Below are 24,400 nucleotides of genomic sequence, written 5' to 3'. Positions count from 1 at the left end.
AGATTCACCAGACTGATTCCCGGGATGGCGGGACTGACCTATCAAGAAAGACTGGATCAACTGGGCTTGTATTCACTGGAGTTCAGAAGAATGAGAGGGGACCTCATAGAAACGTTTAAAATTCTGACGGGTTTAGACAGGTTAGATGCAGGAAGAATGTTCCCAATGTTGGGGAAGTCCAGAACCAGGGGTCACAGTCTAAGGATAAGGGGTAAGCCATTTAGGACCGAGATGAGGAGAAACTTCTTCACCCAGAGAGTGGTGAACCTGTGGAATTCTCTACCACAGAAAGTAGTTGAGGCCAATTCACTAAATATATTCAAAAGGGAGTTAGATGAAGTCCTTACTACGCGGGGGATCAAGGGTTATGGCGAGAAAGCAGGAAGGGGGTACTGATGTTTCATGTTCAGCCATGAACTCATTGAATAGCGGTGCAGGCTAGAAGGGCTGAATGGCCTACTCCTGCACCTATTTTCTATGTTTCTATGTTTCTATTACTAAGTTCCCCAGGGTGCAGGGAGCAAAACAGCGCACTCACATCGACATGCGGCCACCTTCTCAGGACTCAGAGCTTTTTCGTAACAGAAAAGGATTTCATTCCCTGAAGGTCCAACTAGTTGTCGACCACAACCAGATCATCATGGCAATGAATGCCAAATGTCCGGGCACCTTCGATGAGGCTCACATCCTGCATGAGAGCACTGTCTCTGACATGTTTAAGAGTCAGCCACAAGGACAATGCTGGATGCTTGGTGATAACCGATATGGCCCAGCCACTTGGCTGCGTGACACCCACACCGAGGCCAAGAAGCGATAAACCAGAGCCAGAGAGACACACGCAATGTGGTCCACAAAACAATAACTGTGATTAAGCAGCACTTCAGATATCTGGAGCACTCAGGAGAGGAGCTACAATACAACCCTGAGCAAGTAGGTAAATTCGTGGTTGTGTGCTCCATGCTGCACAATCTGAATAACAGGAGGAGACAAGAATTGCCAGAAGGGACTGATGCTCCACCTCAGGAAAGAGAGGAAGAGGACGACAAGGGACTGGACGCTGACCTAGTGCCAGACAATCAGGCTGGCTATGCAACCATGCCCTTGAACCCCTCCAGACCGCAGGAAAGGGCCCGTGCTGGTTACATAGCTGCAAGACTCTTACGTGAGGTACTGATATCTGAACGATTTGCCTGAAAGAACGTTGCTGTGTGTGTGCAGCTCAGACATCAATGGTGCCCATCACCTTGGTGTCAGTTAAAGTTTACGTTGATTGAAGTTAAGTTTTATTTAACCCTTTCACGTTAAGTAATCACCTGTGTGTAACGGTCCAGCTATCTGAGACAATGCGCAACAAGGTTATGTTCAATAAAAAATTTCTGATACCAACATTGGTCTGAAATCATAAGTATCACGAACAAAAACACCCAAACCCCTGCCCACACCCTACTTTTTCCACCGTTGACATCAATCAAATGTTCAACATGTCCAGCAACACAGAATAAAAATGCAAAGCAGGAGGGTGGTCCCCTCCCCCCATACGTTACAACAAATTGCATACACCAGATGGAGATATAACACAGCCATCACCTGCGGACATGCACCTCACTTTCCTTCTCCCTCCCCTTCTTCTCCCCACCTCTACCTCTTTCCCTCCCCGTTCCACGGTGCCTGGCCGAGGAGCTCCTCAGGCGGTGCCTCATTGGGGGGGGGGAATGAAGGCAGAGGCGGTGGTTGTACGGGAGTGGGGTTTGCCGAGAGGGCAACATTCTCTGAAGCAGAAGCAGAATACTGGTCCTTGCTCTCATCTGTTGTTCACAGTGGTGGTGTGGAACCTAGGGGTGGAGTGCCCCACACTGGGAACATTGGAGGCCTGTGCCAGCAGTGTTCCTGGACATCGCATCCAGGGCCTCCGCCATCCGCGGGACGTACTCAATCATGGCGACCAGCTGTCGGGATATGCGCCCCAATGCTTCGATGAGCTGGTCACCAATATCTACAGTCCTTCTGGACAACTGTACCTTCTCTCCGCTCTAATGTGGCGCTCGTGGACCAGACCTGCCGCGTCCACGAGGTTGGCGCCGTCCTGCGGACAAATGTGGTGCTTGGGGTCGGTACCTCCAGAGTGGAGGCGGGAATGACCGGAGGACCAGTAGATGGCCTTGGGGTGGAATGGCTTCTGGAGCATGGCGATTCGGGTTCCTCGAAGTCCGCGCTCTCATCCGTAGAGATCAGACCTAGCGGATTGACGGGCGAGAATCGGAGCTCCTCAGCAACAGATGTAGGATCGTCTGGAGAGTCGGGTCCCGCGCCCCCACCTTCTGGCCTCTGTGGTCTTGCCTGGGGCCGCGCTGCTGGCTGAGCTGTAAAACACAAATGAGGTTATTAGAGGAGAAGGGGATGATAGGGTCACAAGGTGAGTCCAGCGCTACACACAGCATATGCACGACAAAAGCACCACCGCTCTCAAAATCATCACAGACATCACATTTCATGACCATCAACACATTTGCATTGCAATGATTTTCGTTAGGCCAGCATTATTTCTATGACAATTTTAGAAATCATCTATCATATATAATTGTTCGGATATGAGTGGGTGTGCCATTTATTGATTTTACATCATGCAATGGTGTATATTTTACTCACGAGGCATCGCTCCAGGGTCTGCAGATGCTTCCATGGCTGTCTAGGTGTGCTTCTCCACGAGTGCGAGCACCGCTCCTCCATCTCAGTGATGTTGCTGGGGACTGGTGGCCCCCCACCCGATCACCTCTGCACAGACCTCATCCTCGAGAGCTTCTTCTGTAAAAGGTGACAGGATGACATGGCATGATCATTGCATGATATCATTGCTAGGTACTGTCACAGAGACTGATACCAACACATAACCAACAGATATAATCATGATTATTATGATAATTATCATTCTTTACCTAAAGACCCTAGGCTTGAGTAAAACATTCCCAGTAAAACTGAAAGACCTCACATCTGCTGATTGTCACTCATGACTGTTACAAATCAAATTATATAAATACATAAGTACATGTAAATAAATGTAATATTTACTCTTGCGGACCCCACAAGGTCGTTCCATCGTTTGCGGCATCGGTTGCCCTCACGCACCTCGTTGGTCACTGACAAGGCCACCTCTGCTATCTCGGTCCATATCTTCTGGTAGGCCTTTGGGGTGGGCTTCCCACACCCTCCCTGTGTCAAATCACCCCAGCGTAACTCGACCTCCTGCAGGAGGGAGGCATTTGCCTCATCCGAGAACCTTCTCGCTCTTTTGCGCCCTCCAATGTCCTCCTCACCCACCTCACTGCTCTCTCCAGCATTAGTCTCCACAGCGTGCTGTGATGCCTCCTCCTCTCCCTCCATTATAGGCCAAATTCGGGCAAATATGTGGCTGATAGCAACTAATTTTTGTTTCCCTATTTGCTGTAAAGCTCTAAACTCTCCCTCCTTCCTCCCAAAGCAGCCACACCACACTCACACACGCCTTCAGTCCCTCTCAGCTCCCTCTCTCTCTGTCGCCTTTTCTGTGCATGTCATGATGACCCTTGACCTCCTGAATCGCGGGAATCGAGCGTTGCCATGCCGTTGCTAAGGATGGCGACACTTTACGGCAGAAGGTTAACGAGATTTAACGCTACCGCTCATTTCATATCGCTCGCGGTAACGCCCAATTTAAAAAATGGAGACGAGGTGCTTTGAGAATGGGCGACAAGCCATGGATCTGAAAATCCATTTTTACCACCTACGCTGGAAATAACGCCCATTTTTGGGTGATATGCACAAAAGTGTAAAATCTAGCCCATAGACTTTAAAAACTGAGAGCAATACTAATGTTACTTACAAAAAGTACTTAATACACCCATCCTGATACCTAATGGCAGCAGTACAGCTGCTAAGTGTCAGTTTAACTCGTTTGGTATTGTGCCTCATTTAGAAGTTTATGGCCTTCAAGCCCACTCCCCACTTAAGTACATAAACTAATGGCAGTATTTGAAGAAGTGCGGGGTGTTCTCTTCGTCTCCTGGCCAACGTTCCGTCCTTTAATTCCCAAATACAAACAACCTGGTCATTCATCTTTGTGTTGTATGCAAAATGTTGTGTTTGCCTATATAAAACAAGTCGTTGGATGTGAAGTGTGTTGAAATATTTCTGAGAAACGTAATAAGGTGCTATCTCAATGCAAGTCTTTCTTTTGGTAGTGAACGATGTCTGAACTGCATTACCAAGCATTATATTAGTGATTGCCAGATATTTTCATTAGTTTACTTTTTGTACGCTATGCCTACTTTTTGTATTAGTCTTTATATCTGTATAACTTTAAATGTTATAATGGATTCCTTGTTTTCTGATTTGATTCTTTTTAAATATAGGTCATTAGTAGCACTGATCTGGGATGACTGTTTTAAGATAAATTAATGTGTAAACATTTATCTTTATTGTGAAAACTGTAAATGTATACTTTGGCTAGGTATACAAAACTATAAATGCTCATCAGATGAATTGATAGATAAATATCATGATCCCAATATATGTAACATATTTATGGTTAAGAATATTTTATAATTGATGGGACTTTATGAGAGTTATACAATCTGGGAAATAGTTGGCAATAGGCACATTGTTCTAATTTAGTTAATGGGAATTTCTACTCTATTTTACCACAAGACAAGAACTCTAGTCGCAATTACTAAAGTAAGGATAACAGCAAGAGGGATCTGGTAAAAAATGGATTGTTTTATTATACACAACACTAACTATATTGGACCAGACATCCAGCAGTCCTATCTGTATAAAGTGTCAAAGATCAGACCATATTCACATTGCCTAATCAGATCAAAGTCTTCAATTTAAACACAAGTCTCAGTCTCCAGGAGAGATTTGACTTCAGTCTCCTGTAATTATATTACTCAGAATAATTTCAACCAATGACAATAAATATGAGGCATAGATTTTTTGGCAATCAACTGCATATTATTTCTTGATATATCTGCAATGATTATTTCACTGTGGATAGTTGTCCATAGTAAATGTCATCATGGATCAAGGGCATCTGACAGTTGGCGCCTACACTGAAGGCCACTGCAGACACAGAAACTGAATAAAACTGCCACCAGAAATCAAAACAGTATATTTTCTAAACAGTAGGAGATACCACAGAGTGATTTCAAGGATGTAATTGAATCCCAGAGTTGCATGACAGCGATTAACCTTTGGAGTTTCAGTCTTGTGGTTTGTGATGTCATCTGAACCACTTGATTAGATTACTTCCTTGTAATCACTATATTTAAAAGGCTCTCTAATTGTAAAGTGGGTCCCAGGACACTCTTAGTTTCTGAAATCCTTTTTATATAGTCTATCTTGTCTGACATACAAGCAGGCTTAACAAAAGTTTGGGGGGCTGAAATTGCCCACCGCCAGAAACAAGGCACACCTACCGTTTTTGATTTGTTCTGGCCGCCCCAATGCATGGGACAGCGTAGTCATCGAAATTCAGCACTTCAGCAATTTTTTTGGAGCGAGGCGGAAGTGGTATTATCATGGGGGTGGAAATGGGTGCTGGCCGGAGTGGCCGTCACAAGCAAGGCGGAAGTGGGGGCGGGCGGAGTAGTCGACGCTATCAGGCATCAGTGCCATGCTGATGATGTCATCGTGCTGACGCGTCACAACACCTCTCCCCTTAAGTTAAAGGGGAGGGCTGCTGCGAACTCTGCAGCCACTTTAGTGGCAAACACTGGGCCACCAGGGAGGGTTTCAGACGGGCCAGCAGCCTGGCACCCAATAGGGGGTGCTAGGCTGCCTGTTGGTGGCTCGGCCAAACCTGCGGGCATGATTGTTGGCCCGACATGGCAGTCGGCCAACAAAAAAAAAAAAAATGGCAGCTGCGTCAGTGCGCCCTCCCCTTTAAGGTTGGCCATGCCGCCATGCCACAGAGAGTGTACCGACAGCAAAAGCTGTCACGGGCATCGACCGGCGGCGGGCTGCTCCCACATGGGTAATTCCGAGAAAGGGGCAAATTGCCGAAGGGCAATTTCGCGAAGGGGTCCCCGCCAGTTGGTAAGGAGTCAGCGCGTGCACACCGCGGCAAAATGGGCGGAGCGGTCCCCTGCACCACTCCAAAAGTAAACAAGGGCAATTTCCAAAATGGCGGCCCCTATCGGAGACTCGGCAGCCATTCTGCGCCGCCCCATGGACGCCACTTTCTGGCGGCTAGAGGCCTTATCGGAAGGGACAATTTCGATCCTTGGGTATTCTTAACAAAAATATTTTCACCCTTTTTAGCAAAAAAAATCCATCAGACAGTCTGTATATCCAACACAGATATAAGAGGTCACAGACATAAAGAGGTACCTTAGTATCGGGCATAAAAAGATTCAGCAGTGAAACAGAGTTGTTGTAGACAAGGAAGGGGTACAAACAGAGTCAATATGGTTGGAACCCAAAGATAAAAAAGGCTTGTTACATTATCAGGGGTGTATTACAGCCCTTCAAATTGTGGGCATGAAATAGAAGAGGAACTTTGCAGTCAGATTAGAGGGATGAGTAAGAATAACAAAGTTATTGTTCTGGGAGTTTTTAATTATCCACTTATCAATTGGGACATGGAGGGAATAAATGGAGAAACGGGAATTCGATTTCCTAAAATGTGTGCAGCATTTTGAAAGCAGTATATTGGTAGGCCTACAAGAGTGGAGGAGTTGCTAAATAGTGATGTAGATCAGATAGATGAGCTAATTGGGAATAGTGATAACAATAGGTTAAGATTTAAAATCCAAGTAGATAGGGGGAAAGTCTGTACAAAAACTAGAGCACCAGATTGGATTAACGGAGAGGTTAGAAAGATGAGGAGCAAGCTAGATGAGGTGAGGTGGAAGGAGCAATTGGCATACGGGACTGTAGAGTAACAGAGGGATTTTTTTTTAAAGTGATTGCGAAGGATACGAATAAATATATTCCATTTAAAAAGAAGGAAACTATTAGTTTTAGAATGCTATGGATAAATAAGGAGGTTAGAAACCAATTAAAGTTGAAGAAAGCGCCTTTGAGGACTGAAAAATAAGAATAATGAATAGCTAAAGGAGAACATGAGAAAATAAGATAAGAGGTTAAAAATGGGAAAGCTAGAAGGGAGTATAAGGAAATAAATGTTTAACAAATCAAAAAGAACAATAAAATATTTTACAAATATATCAGTTTAAAAAAAAGAATTGTTAAAAATGAGATAGGACCACTGTGATGTGTGGAGTGTTAATTTGTAGATGAACAAAAAGTGGGAGAGATATTTAATAAGTATTTGATATCAGTCTTTACCAAAAAGACGGATATCAGTGAGTGTAAATCCTGAAGTGGTTGTGAGCAAGATGAGCGATATTATGATAGGTAAAAGGAAAGTTTTATATTAGTTAGTAAAGCTGAAGGAAGTCAAAGCACCAGGGCCCAATAGGTTACATCATAGGATCCTGAGAGACATCAGGGAGAAAATTGCAAAGGCTCTGGAAATTATATTTCAGGGCTCTATTAAGTGTGCTAGAGGACTAAAGAGTAGTCAATTTTTTAAAAAGGAGACAGAGTTAGTCCAGGTAATACAGACTAATTAGCTTCATATCTGCGTTGGGAAAATTTTAGAGTCACTAATTAAGGATACAATTACCGTGTATCTAGCCAGCACGGATTTCAAAAGGAACAATCATACTGGACAAACCTTTTAGAATTCTTTGAGGAGTTAACAGACATGGTAGATGGAGGAAATATAGTGGATACAGTGTACATGGAATTTAGGAAAGCCTTTGAAGAGGTACCAAATGGAAGTTAACTAGATAAGATTAAGAGATGTGGAACTAGGGGGAGGATAGCAAACCGGATAAAGAATTGGTTAGAAGAGAGAAAATAGAGTTGGAGTCAAGGGCAATTTTTAAAAAGAGGTTGGAAGTGGTAGTGACGTCCCACAGGGTTCAGTTGTGGGGCCACTGCTGTTCACTGTATACATCAATCATTTGGAGGTCATGCTAGAGAGAGTGGTGATGACATTTTCATTTGATACCAAAATAGGAGGTAAAGTTAATTCTTCAGACGACTAAAGGAAACTTCAAATAGGCTAAAGAGTGGCAGGTGGAATTCAATATTAGTAAGTGTGAGCTGATGCATTTTCATTAAAAAAAAATAAAAACAGTAATTATACTCTGAATGGAAGTAGGCTCAGTGTTGTGGAAGAGTAAGCGGATTTGGGGCTATGGGTTCACAATACATTAAAGGCAGCATCTCAGGATGATAAGGCCATAAAAAAGATAAAAAAGAATTGTAGGTTTAGTCTCACAAGGTATGGAATATAAAAGGCAAGAGATAATGATGAGCCAATATAAACTTTAATCAGACTTTAGTTAGTGTACTGTGTGCAGTGTTGGGCTCAACATTATAGGAAGGATATTGAGGCTTTAGAACGGGTACAATGCAGATTCATTAGAATGCTGCCTGGTACGAGGAAATACAAATATGAAGAAAAATTTGCATCTTTATTCATTAGAACAATGCAGATTATGAGGCAATCTGATAGAAGTGTCTAAAATTATGAAAGTATGGGACAGGGTAGATAGAAGCAGAACATTTTCAATAGTTGAAGGGTCAAGAATGAGGGGCCACAGGTATAAGATTAAATGTTATGGGCTAGACTTTCCTGAGATCCCCTCAACGCCCGTTTGCCTGCACAGAAAAACCGCTAATGTTTTGTAAGTAATGTTGGCGAAAATTTCTACTTTTAAGCTGAAAATAATCGCCCGGCTAAAACATTGTTCTCAGCGGTTTCTTGGCAGTTAAAGGGGAAACTAAGTAAAACGGACGGTTCTTAAAATGTTTTTAAAAATTTAGTCCAAGGCTGCGGTTGGGTAGAGGGAGGGGGAAAAACTTTGAAAAAAATGTCACTAAAAAAAAGTTAAAAACATTCCCAAGACACTTTTAAAGCTAATCGCCGTTTTACAATTAAAAAAAAAGAACCTTTAACTTCCCTCTCTTTGCAGAGTACTCATCTACCGCCCTGTTTAAGCAGCTTTCCCTCGGCAATCTGTAAGGGCTTCCGTTGAGGCCAAACTTACGCCCTGGCGATTTTCTCAGCAGTGCACGTCAGCAGTTTGGTTCCAGCGGGCGTTTTGAGATTTGGGATACCATTGAAAAACTAAGGGGGAAACTTTCGCCGGGCGGAAAAACAGCTGTACCGCCGAGAAAATCGCCAAAAACCCGACGAAAATGAAAGGAAAGTTTAGACCTATGAGATTTAGAACAGAGGGTAGGAGAAATTTATTTGGTACTCGGAGTTGTGAGGCTGTGGAATATAAGCCATCTATGACTCTAGCTATCAGATAGAAGAAATCAGACACCTTTTAATAATGCCGTCTCTGTAATAGTGGTTGATGAGTGAGTACTGTTGAGAATAGGAATAATCATAGTGGGCCTGAGCTGCATGTGAACGTAAGGTCCAGGAACTGTAGCAGTGCTGCTGCTCACTCTATACCCATCAAACATGAATACAGTCTGAGAGATGGTGCCTCAGGATTAAGGTGAGATTCCTCTGTCAACTCTCATTCCTGGATATTCCCAGACCTATTTACAATCCCAGATACTTATTCACAGTTTGATTTTTTTGTTGTTGTTATTCACAGTTTGATGATATTATTAGACTCTGCCTCTCAGAATTCACAGGTTTCTGCCTCTTTGCATCTCTCACTCACTGATGTGTACTGTTTCCAAGCTGCTGCCAGTTGAAAAGCCCTCCAGCAGCACCAGGTCCTGGAACCGACCAATAGAGATCACACCTCTGTAGGGGTTTGGAGGACTGGCAGCTGTTGAAACTGGGACTGTTGGGTGCTACTTCTGCAACTCTTCATTACTGAAGTTATATATATTTATAGAGATCGCCCTAAGCCAGGAAGGTATAGTAAATTCTAAGCCTGGGTGGGCTTACACCAAGAAAGAGCAGCAAAATATGAGAATATAGAGAGAAAGGGAGATCAAGACTGTGATTTAGAAAGCAAGAGAGGACATACAGAGAAACATAGAAACATAGAAAATAGGAGAAGGCCATTCGGCCCTTCGAGCCTACACCACCATGGCTGATCATGCAACTTCAGTACCCCATTCCTGCTTTCTCTCCATACCCCTTGATCCCTTTAGCCGTAAGGGCCACATCTAACTCCCTTTTGAATATATTTAACAAACTGGCCTCAACAACTTTCAGTGGTAGAGAATTCCACAGGTTCACAATTCTCTAAGTGAAGAAGTTTCTCCTCATCTCGGTCCTAAATGGCTTACCCCTTATCCTTAGACTGTGACCCCTGGTTCTGGACTTCCCCAACATCGGGAATATTCTTCCTGCTTCTAACCTGTCCAATCCCGTCAGAAGTTTAGATGTTTCTATGAGATCCCCTCTCATTCTTCTAAATTCCAGTGAATATAAGCCTCATTGTTCCAGTCTATCTTCATATGTCAATCCTGCCATCCCGGGAATCAGTCTGGTGAACCTTCGCTGCACTCCTTCAATAGCAAGAAAGTCCTTCCTCAGATTAGGAGACCAAAACTGTACACAATAATCAAGGTGTGGCCTCACCAAGGCCCTGTGCAACTGCTCCTATACTCAAATCCTCCAGCTATGAAGGCCAACATGCCATTTGCCTTCTTCACCGCCTGCAGTACCTGTATGCCAACTTTCAATGACTGATGTACCATGACACCCAGGTCTCGTTGCACCTCCCCTTTTCCTAATCTGTCACCATTCAGATAATATTCTGCCTTCATGTTTTTGCCACCAAAGTGGATAACCTCACATTTATCTACATTATACTGCATCTGCCATGCATTTGCCCACTCACCTAACCTGTCCAAGTCACCCTGCAGCCTCTTAGCATCCTCCTCACAGCTCACACCACCACCCAGTTTAGTGTCATCTGCAAACTTGGAGATATTACTCGCCATTCCTTCATCTAAATCATTGATCGATATTGTAAATAGCTGGGGTCCCAGCACTGAGCCCTGCGGCACCCCACTAGTCACTGCCTGACATTCTGAAAAGGACCTGTTTATCCCGACTCTCTGCTTCCTGTCTGCCAACCAATTCTCTATCCACGTCAGTACATTACCCCCAATACCATGTGCTGGCATATCTCACTGACAACCTCTTGTGAAAGTGCAATCTCCTAAGGCAGGTGTTATCGGACAAGTTGAGGTAAGCCCGCATCTCCCTGTAAGTGCGGAGGGGGTGTAACGTCTGGTCCTCCTCATCAGTCTGGCACGTCTTAGATTGTGCACATAATGCTCTTGAATATAGCTTCTGCCATCTCTAATCTGCAGCATGTGCGTGATCACCAAGATAGGCTGAGAAATGACAGGTCCCATTCCAATAACTATCAGTATTACACCGATTGTTCACAAACAATAAACGTCCCCACTAAGACACCTAAAGTAAATTCCAATGGTCCACATTATGATAAGATGTTTGTTCAGATGTTCACATCACCTTAAAAGACCTCCAGAGTACATCTAAACTCCACCGAAGTTGAAGCAGCCTTTTAAATGATGCGACCTGCGATTTAGAAAATGGTGTCCATACCGCTGTGATTAGTTCAGGTGAGAGCAACTTTTTCACAGCGGTTTTTTCGGCGAGCGATATTGTCGGTGAGATGTGTGCGAGGTGCCGAAAGTAACGCTCAGCGATTTTCTGGGCGATAATTTTGGCAAATGTGATCTTTACAACAAAAAAATGTGATTGGGCAGTATTATTAAATCTCGGCGTTAATTACATGCCGAAAGTAACGCTGGGCGATATTATGGGCGTTGGTTTCGCCCATTCTGATCTTTCCACCCAAAAAAGGTGGGTGGGTGGTATTATTTTTTATCAGCGTTAAGATCATGCCGAACGTAACATTCAGCGATAAGTGACCATTTTGTGGCTAAATGGGCAATGTATGGGCGTTATACCTCATTTCAGCATTAAAATGGACGTCAAGTGGGCGTTGTGCATGCAAAAATAATGGAAAGTCCAGTGCATGGCCTTGCCAGCTGACTCATGACCCCCCCCGCGTAAGCCCCAGATGGAAGCCGAGAAGCGCTACAATGAAAGCCATATAGTTACACGCAATATTGTTGAAAAGACAATTGGAGTGCTTAAGCAGCGCTTCTGATGCCTGGACCACTCAGGAGGCAAACTACAATACCACCCTGAGCACGTCGTTGAGTTAATTGTAGTGTGTTGCATGTTGCATAACCTAGCCATCAGGAGAGGACAACAATTGCCAGATGGGACCGCCAGTCCACCTCAGGAGAGAGGGGAGGTGGAAGAGAAGGACGAGAAGGTGGATGACGAGGACCTCGGGGAGGACAATCAGCCTGGCCCCACGCCCCCCCGCAATTGCAAAACTTTTCCGTCAGCAGCTCATAAATGAACGCTTTGCGTGAAATTACATTGGTGACAGTTACAGTTGCATTACATTTTATCCTTGCCTGGGCTGGCAATGGCCATTGTTTCCAATCATTGTATTGATGTTTTGCCCTGCTTTATTAGAAGAGACTTCACGACAATTGTAAAGTTAAATAAAAATGTTTAATAATTGAAGACGTAATTTAATTTTTTTTTAAACAAACATATATAACACCCCACCCCCTCAACCATCCATCAACAACATTTGTAACACAACAATATAAAAACACCCTCCCACCATCCCCAACAGTGAAGGTTCAACAATTTTTTTTTAACAACAATATACAGCAGCCTCCCTGCCTCCCTCTCTACCTGCGGCCACGCTTCCCTCCTGCACCTTGAGCCCCCCCGTTTCCCACTTACTCCCTGAGTAATGGGACTAAGACATCTTGCAGCAGAGCACCTCAAGTCCTGCTGCTGTGGTGGGGGCGGGGGGGGGGGTCTGACATCGGTAGAATGACCTCAGTGGCGGGAGGAGAAGACGTTTCCGAAAAAATGTCTTCTGAGTCAAAAAGAAGTTCTTCCTCCTGTCTCGCATCTATCTTGGTGCTTGGTGATACGGCACCTTGGGGTGCAGTGCCGTATCCCGAAACTATCGCATGCCGCAAGGCATCGTCAGAGTCGGTCGTTCGCCCCATTGCCGCAACTACCTGCTCCATGCCCTCCGTTATTCGCACAGACAATGTGGCAATGTTGCCGGTCAACCCACCAAGCGCCTGGAGGAGCTCTCGACCTATGTCAACACTCACCTTTGACAGTGAGACCATGTCCTCATTTGGATCTGCCTGTCGCAGCGTGTGCCTACCTCGCCGATTCAACCTCCATGGGGTCGGTGTGGGCGCTGGATGCCTTGGAGCAGCCTGCTGCAAGCTGCTTGGCTCCGCTATTTCATCTGTTGATAATGACGTGGCCGCTAATACCACAGATGAAAACTCTCGGTCACCTTCCTCCTCCTCAGATTCTTGTTCCTCACCCGTGATGATAATCACCTGCAGCGGTAAAAGGGTTGTTGCAGAGGCCTCTCTTTGTGTCTCATGAGTTTGGGTAGCTACAAAACATAATTGAGGTTATTAGAAGAGAAGGGTAGACATGAGAATGCTTGCGCAGCATTGGCATATGTACGAGGAGCAACACTACTGCAATAAATGTGAACGAGAGACGTTACATATGATTAACCTGAGCGTACAGAAGCTGCATGCATAACATTATATCATTCATAAAATGCCATTAAATTAGTTTAAATTACCACTGGTTTACCACTCACGTGGTGCAACGATGGGATCTACACCACCACGGGTGGCAGAACAATTGTAGGTGCCCACTAGTGCTACGGCACATTCCTCTAAGTCCGTGAAAAGGTGGAGCTCAGCAGGCCCTCCTCCGATCTGCCTCTGCTCCGCATGATTCTTAGATATCTTCCTCTGCAAATGTGACAAGAGCTTGGCATAAGGAAATTGACTAGGTACTATTATGGAAACACAACAGATATTGTAATCCACAATTAGTCACCCCACATTCTAATCATCCATAACTAACATTATATGCTAATATGGTTTGTATCCACAATGGATGCATGGTTATGACATCTATGTTCAGAGAAAATATTTAATAAGATCGTTTTTAGGAACTAATGCTTGACACCAAACATCTCGTGTACAATCTCCAGGAAGGGTCCCATCCACGGGCCATGCCATTCGGCGCCTGAGGGGAGGTAGGTGGTTTATTTGAATCAATGGAGGTCCCCCGGTGGGGGGGGGGGAATCAGGACCGCTGGTGAGCTCGGCAATGTCAGGAGTGTAATGGGAGGGGGCACCGTGTCCATGGGCTGTGTTCGGAGACCTCCTTGTGGCCGGAGCTAATTTCCCAAAGTGTCCCAGGGCAGACAGTGAGCCAGGGCAGCTCTCCCCCAGTCCAGGCTGGGTCACTGTGTGAGTGACAGCAGCCGGAGAGACTCTCACAGCCTGGATAAAGTTGACCAGACACCTCAGTGCTCAGTCGTGCCCATCCATCAATGTAACCAAAAAGGAGATGGTGCCCAAGTTAAAGACTTGCTCACAGCACACAAAAATTTTCCTTCTAAACTAATGTGGTAGAAATGCCGAATGTTTGTGGTCTGTCTGTTTCCAGTCATTCCTTTAAATAATAATAATTAATACTGTTGATTAAATGTATGGTATCTGAGCAAAATTTGACTTCAAGGGTGGAGGTTCTGACCCCAGTGCAAATCTTAGCAGGGAAGCTACCCAAGATTACCCAGCTTAATTACAATCCAGCAGATTTACATTCTCATTAATTCAGTGGATCATTACAATTTAAAATGTAATAATTTAATACTTACTCTTGCGGCACTGGTCTGCCTCACGCCTATCGTGGACCACGGAAGAAACAACGGCAGCGATATTGCCCCATATTTTTTGATAGGTCCGAGAGGGAGGTTTCCCATGCTCACCTATTTTCCACCTCATTTACGAGGGCCTCATTCGCTTCATTCAAGAAGGCTTTCACCCTCTTTCTCCCTGACAGCTCCTCCTGCTGCATACTTATATCACTAGACATCTTTCAAGGTATCAGACTGCTTGCTTTCTCTCTCCTTCTTTCTTTCCCTCTCTTTTACTCTTCTGAGCATGTGCAGATGACCTCTGAACTCCAGAATCGCGGGGAAACTTATTTGCTAAAAAAAAACACGCATGCACAGAATGGCGGTTGCTATGGACGCCAGCCTTGCACAACTGAATACATTGCTAAGGCCCATTTCGCATCGCTAAGGCTATCGCCCAAAATAAAAAGGCGAAACTAATGATGTTTGGCCTCTAATCTGCAGCCACTCAGCGTGACCAGTCACCTTGGGGGATGGAGCCTGTGGTCTGCACTGGAAAAAGAAGCCGGGCTTCTGCGCATGCGCGGGGGAAAGAACTGACGTTCTTGACGTTGCTGAAATGGCCGCGCATGCATAGTGGAGCTCCGAGTGAGGGGCCTCCCCCGCCAAGCCTCTCCGGTGCCTTCCTGCCGCTCTGTGGCCTCCGATTTCATGCTGGCCAGTTCGCTCCCTTCACCCCGAGCCTCTCCGGTGCCTTCCCGCCGCTCTGTGGCCCCCAATTCCGTGCCGGCCAGCTTGCTCCCTTCACCCCAAGTCTCTCCGGTGCCTTCCCACTGCTTTGTGGCCCCCGATTTCGTGCCGGTCCAAGTCCACTCCACTTCCTGCCCCTATCCCAGGCCGAATGCCCTCGGATGTACTTACCTGCGCCGATTTCTTTAACTCTCTGCAAAGGTTTTCTCGAGAGGCCACATACGCTGGCCTAAGTAGAAATGGAGTAACTATTATCTGGCCAAAGTTGTCTAAATGGCCAGAATTGGCGTAGGTGGCTGGTAACATTCACTCTTGAGGAAAAAAACGTACTTAAAAAAAAATTTAACTAACTGAGTTACGCTGGTGCAAATTGATTGGGGAAACTGGGGATTTTTAAGTTAGGCCAGAAAAACCAGCCTACTCCAAAATAAACGGCGCAAATACTGGGGAAAATTGAACCCTATATATGTGGGTGAATACTGAAATTCATTAAGCAGGGGATTGCACATTCAGAACATGAAAAACTTCCAGCTCACTGATGAAAGCATGGCTTGTTGGATTTGCAGAAAAGAGGGCACCATCTCATTTATGGGTTTACATTAAATATTTTCTCAGGATCTGGTCAATGTTCATTCTCGTAATTGGACCTCACATCCCCTATGATCCAGAGTGGGACTTTTTCGGTCCAACATCTAAGTAACTAAAAGCGAGACCAGGAATCGTAATATGGAACCATGACTCTGTATACTAGCCACTGGAATGTATCACATACTGTCACATGACTCTCCTCTCTTCAAAAACGGGCTGAATATTTTAATTAAACTAAAGCAAGCATAAAACAGATTATTTTTTTATTTGTTCTTGACTCGTGGGCAACATTAGCAAGGTAGCCTTTATTGTCCATCCCTAGCTGCCTTGAAGACATTATAACCCCGATTTTAACCCCCAAAACTTGATGAGCACTGGTTAAATTCCTTGTCATGACCTACTTACCCGATCCTCACTAGCCACGTGCTGACTGCCATTTTAACAGGTACCATCTGGCCAGCCAGCGAGCCTCTCTCCAGGCAGGTGAGCGCTTCATAGAAGTTCAAAAATCGGGTTCTGATGATGTCATTTGGACCTTGACTATATTTGAATTGCTCACAACCACATTTAGCAGCCTCACCAGGGGCATTGGGTGCAAGGGAGCTGCAGGGCCAGAAGAGGGCCGAAAGGAAAGTCATCTTTTTATTTAAAAGGTTTCCTTGTGGGCTCGCAAGAGCACGAATGCATCTCTGGGCCCTACAAGGAAACCTAAGGCTTTCCTCCCTCAACTGCAATTGCAACCCCCCCACAACTTGGGGACCATTCCCACGAGTTGTATCAAACAACCATTCATCAATATTGAGTGGACAGCCAACCTTTGACAACAGGAAAGAGGTCTACGATTAAAATCACGGGGGAAATTCTAACGGCGCCCTCCTCCCCCCACCCATTAGAGGGTTGGCGGTTAAAATGGTAATTATATGAAACCCGAACCTAACCCGCTGCAAACACGCCTACTTACGGTTTAAACACGGCGAGTTTGGGGCGTCTGAGTAACCCATTCTGGAAAGGCAAGTCTGTGATTAAAATATATAAACAAGGCTTTGTTCCTCAGATTTTGGCAGCCATTTAAATTTAATGCTGGATGGCCGGGTTTCCCAGGACTCAAGATAGGTGGCAGATAAAGAGAGATGGGAGCAGCTGCATCAGCAGGTATGTGCTTTTTATAGCACCACTTGTGGGCCAGGAGGAGCAGGAATGCTTCCCCACCTCCTCAAGTAAACCTGCTACTGTGATCTGGCTCCCTTCCTGCTTTCCTCTAACCCTATGTGAACCTCAGACCCTTATGATGGAGGGAAGGTCATTGATAAAGCAGCTGAAGATGGTTGGGCCTAGGACACTGCCCTGAGGAAGTCCTGCAGTGATGTCCTGGGGCTGAGATGATTGGCCTCCAACCACCACAGCCATCTTCCTTTGTGCTAGGTATGGCTCCAGCCAGGTAGGTCCTATTTATTTTGGAATGTTATTGATATTGGAAATATCAGCAAAACTTGCTTCTCATAGCCTGGGTGCTTCAAAAAGAGAAACAGCACAAAATTGTCTCAAAAGGGAAGACCCTCTAGGTTACCTTGGGATTTAGCAATTGTTTAATTCCTAAGGAAAGTGGAACTGCTGGACTTTTCGTTGATTCTATTCCACTTAATGCTAAAACTGAGTGAGGTGTATGTCCATTAGCCACCATCCATGACACTCTAGATCCTCTTACTGCATCTTAATGCTTCACTTCACTGGACCGTAATAGAAACTATTGACAAGTGGAGCTGGATCCAATAAGTAAGGCCAAGTCTGCCCTTGTAGCATAGTATGGCTTGTATTAATTTAAGGTCATGTCATTTAAGCTTAAAATGCCTTGGTGAGATTTGAAAGATTAATGGAATAGTTCTTACGGGTCTTAGTGGAGAAAACTGTTTAGTTTGTTTCATTGCTATTATTTTCTTCACATTTTGAACAGCAGGATTTAAAACAAATCCCTGTGACAGTAAAATATACTAACAGCTGCTTCTTAGAAGCTATATAAAATTGCTGTATTATCTCTGTATTTTTCTTAAAGTCTCTGAAAACAAGGTAATAAAAAGAGATTCTTGGATAATAGGATGATATTACAGTTTTGTGCCAGGCATCTTGGTAATTGTACAACCCCTGAACGTACTGAAGAAAAATGTCTAATTTGAAAGTGGACCCAAGGGGATGACCATACTTTTGAGGTCCTTGAAAGTGAATTAATTGAGAACTTCGGTTCTGGAACATCCTGATTATAACCAGCCTTTTGTCATTCAGATTGATGCTGGTATGTGTGATTTGGGAGATGTTCTCTAGCAGGATCAGAATAATTAAGAGAAGAGTTTAACTTATGTTAGTAGGGCTCAGAATGAGATTACACGACAACAGTGGAAATGTCATTGCTATTACTGTGAGCACTAAAAAAGTGGCCTTCATTTGTGTAGTCAGTGAGGCCAAAATTGCCCCTCCCAATAAACTGTGAACGGCATTTTTACAGAGTTTTCGCAGCTCTTCCAGTGAGGTTACAGCAGATGAGCAAGAGAACCCTCGTGGAAATCGGCTCCTATGTCTACAGAAATTTTAATTCTTGATGGAATATCACAAAACACTACACAGCTAATAAAGTGCCGGATGGATAATTTTTTCTCAACTGTACAGGTAGACCAGGTTTTGGTTGTAGCCCCATTGGGTCAGAATGAGCCTTTTGGGGGAAATTATCGTTTGCCTTGGATAGGGCAAGATTTGTTTTACACAAGAAAAAGGTAGCAAAACATTTCTTTTTAAGATTTTAGAAGCAGGGGAGATACTGTATTGGAAGTTTAATGGCATTCCAGAATTATGAGGATCGATTTTTGTACATTGGGTAAATCAGCCGCGATATCCGCTACGCCCACACAATGGTGTCAGCAAAATCCATTTCCTCTATGTGTGCCAAAATATTGGTCTTCCTTTCTGTTGTGGTACGTATGGGGTTAAAAGTCAGATTCTCTTCCCGACAATGGCCCACTTTGGTTTGATAATTAGCTCTAGAGTACAGACCTTATCGGGATCAAATTGGTTAGCCCCCAAAAACATACACAGGGATTGCGATGCACGATTAACTTGCACCTGTTGAGTGAAATGCAATCAGCACACCAACTTCATGCTGCCTGTTCATTATATTGATTTCTGCAAGCAGCCAGCACTCTCCATGCTGTTTATTGGCTGCACGCATCAGCAGGGGGCCGAATATCATGAAGTGCTAGCCTGCACTACTTAAAGCTAGCCTGCACCTCTTAAAGAGGAGGTGCATTGTAACTGCAATAGTTGCTGGGTGTTGTTCTACAAGTAAGTCTGACTTGGGAGACAGCGAGCACTGAAGCTGTTGGATATCGCATTGGAGATCTTGCTTGAAGAGATGGAATGGAGAAAAGATGTTCTGTACCTCAGCAGGGGTTGTAGGCCCTCCACATACATGCTCCGAAGACAGTGGCAAGAGACAGTGGAGGAGGTTAATGCCAGGAGTATAGCTCCAAGAACATGGATGTAGTGTGCAGGAAAAAGTTTAATGATCTGATATGAATGGGCAAGGTCAATAAATTCATCTTCAAATGGCACATCCTATACCAACTGTACCACTAGCTTCAGCCATTGCTCAATTCAGCACACCCCATCACTCACCTACCAACAATCTCTGTCAATGAGGACTCAACCCTAACATTCATATGCTTCACCTTACCCTCACATACTTAGCAGTATTGCAAGCCTCATACCCACATCTCACAGCTTGTACACACTGCCAGCGAGTCAACCATGACAGCCACATCAACCACACATGTTGCATGACACTCACTGACACACTTCCCTCTCTCTTGCAGGAGAAGGTCGCACAAAACCAGAGGCAGCAGCAAAGAACTGGGGGTGGGGTGCTGGGGAGGCATGCCTACAAGTCCTAATCCCCATGGAGGAAACGATGCTGGCCATTATGGGAATGGCCATTGCTGAGCCCAGGGCCACTGGTATGGCTGAAGCCATTGAAGATGAGGGAATCCGCATACATAATCCTCCTTCTCTCATCCCATTTCTCCCTCATCCCACAATCCCTTCTGAATGGGATGCTGCTGATGGTGTAAGCTTGCATTTCTTACTTTCTCCTCTCCCCTCACTACAACCCAACCATAGGAACAGGAGTAGGCCATTTAGCCCTTCGAGCTTGTTCCGCCATTCAATTAGATCATGGCTGATCTGCAATCTAACTCCATATACCCACTTTTGCTCCATATCCTTTAATACCTTTGTGTCTGGAAGTGTTTCCTAATTTCACTGCTGAAAGGTCTGGCTCTCATTTTTAGACTATGCCCCCTCGTCCTAGACTCCCCAACCAGCAGAAATAGTTTATTTTTATCTACCCTATCTGTTCCCCTTAATACCGTGAAAATTTCTATCAACTTACCCCTTAACCTTCTAAATTCCAGGGAATACAACCCTAGTTTGTGTAATCTCTCCTCGTAATTCAACCAGCTGGGGCTAGAATTTCCTCTCAAATCACATGTTTACTGCCCAGTTACCACCCGTTTTCATAAAAAATAGAAATTACCACCCGTTACCGCCTATTAGCACTCCCAATTGGGGCCGGCGGTAATTTGGGCCGACAATTACCACCGGTGTTGCTGCAAAGCGCCCGCCCACTTTGGAGATCCAAAAAAGTTGGAAAATTCCCTCCCAACCCTAAATTCCATTAAAATCTGTTTTTTAAGGCCCACTACCGCCCGTAAACGCTGCACTGGATACCGTCCATTTCTGGAGTACTTACCTGACTTGGGCCCGACCTTATCATTCCCTCCATTTTGCTTGCAGCTTTACAGTGGACCAGAAGATCGTGAATAATGAAGAAGTCATTTTTGATGCAACTGTAATGATATGTGCTGTACATATTAACAGATATGTGAGGTTTCGACAACATGACCACCACTACTGTACTTAAGTGATTCTATGCAGAAAATGAACTTTTGTATCATTTGAATGTGATTGGGAGAATTGGGAGAACCTTTTCTTCAGTAGGCTTTGGGCTGACATATATGCAGAGTTTCTGCTTTGAATTGGTACTGTGTTAGCTGATTGACACTTCGACTCTGTGGTGGACTGGAACATCACCTCACCAACGTGAAAACATTGTATCAGGAAGTCTATGAAGGATTATGACCTGTAAAAGCCTTGCAAATGATTGGATTGTGCATAAAAAAAGTTCTTCTATTCTAACGGGTATTCAAAGAGGCTCATTGTCTCAAACACAGACCAGGCACTGAATTAACACCCAGTATAAGATTACAGAGCGAAAGGGGCTCACTGTCTCACACGGAGGGGGGAGGAGTTGTGTCCATGGAATGGGGCCTCATCCATCACTGTGTGTACGGAACGACCTGAGGGGGAGGAGGGAGGGAGAAAGGAGTTACTCACTGGGTATACAAGGAGACCTGAAGGTTGTGGGGGGAGGCGGCGGGGGAGAGAAGGGAGTCAGTCAGTTGGGTCGAGGTCATCCAAGATAAGGTATGAGCTTACAAGGAACACCGTCAATCACACATTTAAAGTTGTCTTTCCTAAAAATTGGCAATGGGATATATTTTCCCCTTCCCAGAAGTGAGTGAGACACAGTACAATAATGGTTTAGTTGAATAAAATTTTATATAAAAGTAGTAATTTTTTTAAACGTTAACAATGTAATAAAATAAAATGTTTTATTAATACAAAATTTCACAACAACAAACATTATAAAGAACAAACAGCAACAACAACAACAACAGTATAAACAGCACTGAAATGACCCTGCACCCTCTCACAATTCTACCTGCGGCCACCTTTCCGAACGACTTTCCTCCCCAATCCTCCCCTGACCCTTGGTCCTGAGCCCTTCCTCCTCCTCCCGCTAACAATACCCCTGGCCCTGCCCACGTCAGGACCAGACATTCTGCACCAGCAGAGCACATCGAGCTTGACTGCTGAGGTGGGGGAGGACGAGAATGGCAGCGCTATGTTTGGGGGTTCTGGGGAAGATGGAAGTGCTAAGGACCCATCTTCAAAGTTGGAAGAAACTGGTTCCTCCCAACGATCAGGTGCTGTCACCATTGCTGGTATGGCACCTTGGGGTCACAACCGTCGATTGCCGCATTGCATTGGCATTGGCGGTCTGTGTGTTCTCCCTCCGCAGCAATCAGCTCCGCCGTGTCCTCCGATTGGCGGGCTGCTAAAGCTGCGATGTTTTCCGACAACCCAGCAATGGACTGGAGGAGCTCTCGAATCAACTCGATGTTCATCCTGGACAGTCCCACCATGTCCAGGCTAGCTTCTGCCTGTCGCGCAGCGTTCCCACTTTGGTGGATCGGCCGCCGCAGATTCACCACAGGGGTCGGTGTGCGCTGTTGCAGTCCGCTTGGTCCTGCTGCCTCGGACCGGAATCCAAGAAAGTTGGATTCCAACGAGGAACCGGTGGCCGCAGGTAGAAACGACCCTTGAAGTCTGGCCATCCCACCATCCTCATGCAACAGCAGCGTTACAACACTTTGAGGAGTGTTCTCCTCCAGCTCTTCTAGCACCATCTCCTCCACCACCATCTGTTAATTTCGTCTCCCCTGCAATGACAATGATTCCTCTCTGGGAGCGGCAGGCGGCTCGAACTGTGCAACTGTAAAAACATAACATTAATGGTTGGGGAGGGGAGGGGTCAGAGGTAACATCAGAGCAATTCACATTGCGCAGACGTATGTGGAGAACAAACATTTTTTACTGAGAATCATTATATCAAAGTATCATAAGCAAAGGATAAAGCATATGACATAACAAAACTTCAGTCCCAAACAGTTTGGTTTCTAAGTGGCACAGTGTGATCAAACAAAAAAATCATATCACAACTAACAACATTTCTTGGTCCCACCATTACAGTACATTCTACATTATATTGCCATAACATTGAATTACACGACCGCAGTACAGTCCAGGGATTATGCAGACTTACCCTCCGGGACAACTGGTTTGGCACCAACACTGTGGCGGTGCGATAATACGCCCCCATGAAGGCTGCAGCGCGTTCCTCGAGGTCCGTGAGAGGAATAGTCTTGGGCAGACCATCGCTCGTTTTGCGTAGCTCCGCCCTATTGGCGGCTAGTTTTTTTCTGTAAAGGTGAGAAAAAATGTGAACTAATTTGACAGCTACTAATACCGAGCCCACACATACATACATACATACATACACAATATATTGGTACACATCCCCAATTAACCGTCCCCCAGTCTTTTCGTCAACGACTGCACGATTTAAGTTTTGTAAGCATGCAAATGTTGCATGATGAACACATTAAAATACAGAGGGCTAACACAATGAGATCGATGATGGGAAATAAAAATGACATCAAGCTTTACAACATCATAAAACGTGTCACTATTCAAGAGTAAATCGTCAATGCATGATAAAAGTTAGTACTTACTCTTGCAGATCCAACAATGTCATTGCACCGTTTGCAGCACTGGTTTGGCTCCCGCATCACGGACGCGACGGAAGACATCGCCTCAGCGATCTCTCACCATAACCGCTGTTACACAAACGGTGATGGTTTCCCTCGCTCACCCCGTGTTAACTCATTCCAACGGCCCTCCACTTCGCCCAGCAATGCCTCCTGGGATTCTTCCAAAAAATGAGTGGCCCTTTTTCTCCCATCTAACTCCCTCTCTACTTGTATGGCTTGATTCTCCATTTTTTCAGATTTTTTTATTATTATAATAATAATTATTATGACATATAGTATTAATTATATTCTTTTATAGTATATAATTGTGAAAATAGTAAAGAATCCTCAAAAAACCAAACAAATCCTCACAGCTCCTCTCCCACTGACACGCACTAACCTCTGCAGCTTCAAATTGTTGAGTGCTGTTCTTCTATTGTCTGCGCATGTGCGGGGTCACCCTTGACCCCGAAATCGCGGGGAAATGGTCGCGCATGCGCAGACAAGTGTTTCTGGCCCTCTCAGACAGCAGGAAAGCTGATCGCCGACTTTGGTCCCAGTTTGGCCGCCCGCTACACTCCGCTCCCGCACCACTTCGCCGCCGCCGACATGGACCACCCGAAAACCTCGGGAGCGCGCACCAGCGATATTCCGGCAGTTGAAAAGACGCAACCACCGGAATACCGCTAAGGATCGGATGGGTGCATGCAAATTCTAGCCCATAGAGTCCAGGTATCATTCTTGTAATCCTACGCTGCACTCCCTCCAAGGCCAAATATCCTTCCTAAGGTGTGGTGC

General features: G+C 45.0%; 1 protein-coding gene across 3 annotated transcripts in view; it reads right to left on the bottom strand.

Moving 5' to 3' along the window:
- The window catches only part of efna5b (ephrin-A5b), a 271,647-nt gene extending 247,607 nt beyond the window's left edge, over positions 1 to 24,040 (bottom strand). Inside the window, exons 1-2 of one of the 3 annotated variants that reach the window (XM_070884152.1) lie at positions 24,003 to 24,040; positions 23,116 to 23,272 (exon numbers count right to left, since the gene is read on the bottom strand). The gene's annotated coding sequence lies outside the window, so the exon portion shown is untranslated. Of the gene's footprint in view, positions 1 to 23,115; positions 23,273 to 23,584; positions 23,977 to 24,002 lie in introns of those variants that run through there. The other 2 variants (XM_070884151.1, XM_070884153.1) reach the window with 2 other exon arrangements.
- Positions 24,041 to 24,400: the final 360 nt, after the last annotated feature.

The sequence above is a fragment of the Pristiophorus japonicus genome, chromosome 1 (genome assembly GCF_044704955.1).
Source record: "Pristiophorus japonicus isolate sPriJap1 chromosome 1, sPriJap1.hap1, whole genome shotgun sequence".
Lineage (NCBI taxonomy): Eukaryota > Metazoa > Chordata > Chondrichthyes > Pristiophoridae > Pristiophorus > Pristiophorus japonicus.
Note: the sequence above shows the minus strand (reverse complement) of the source record. Positions and strands in the feature narration are given on the sequence as shown.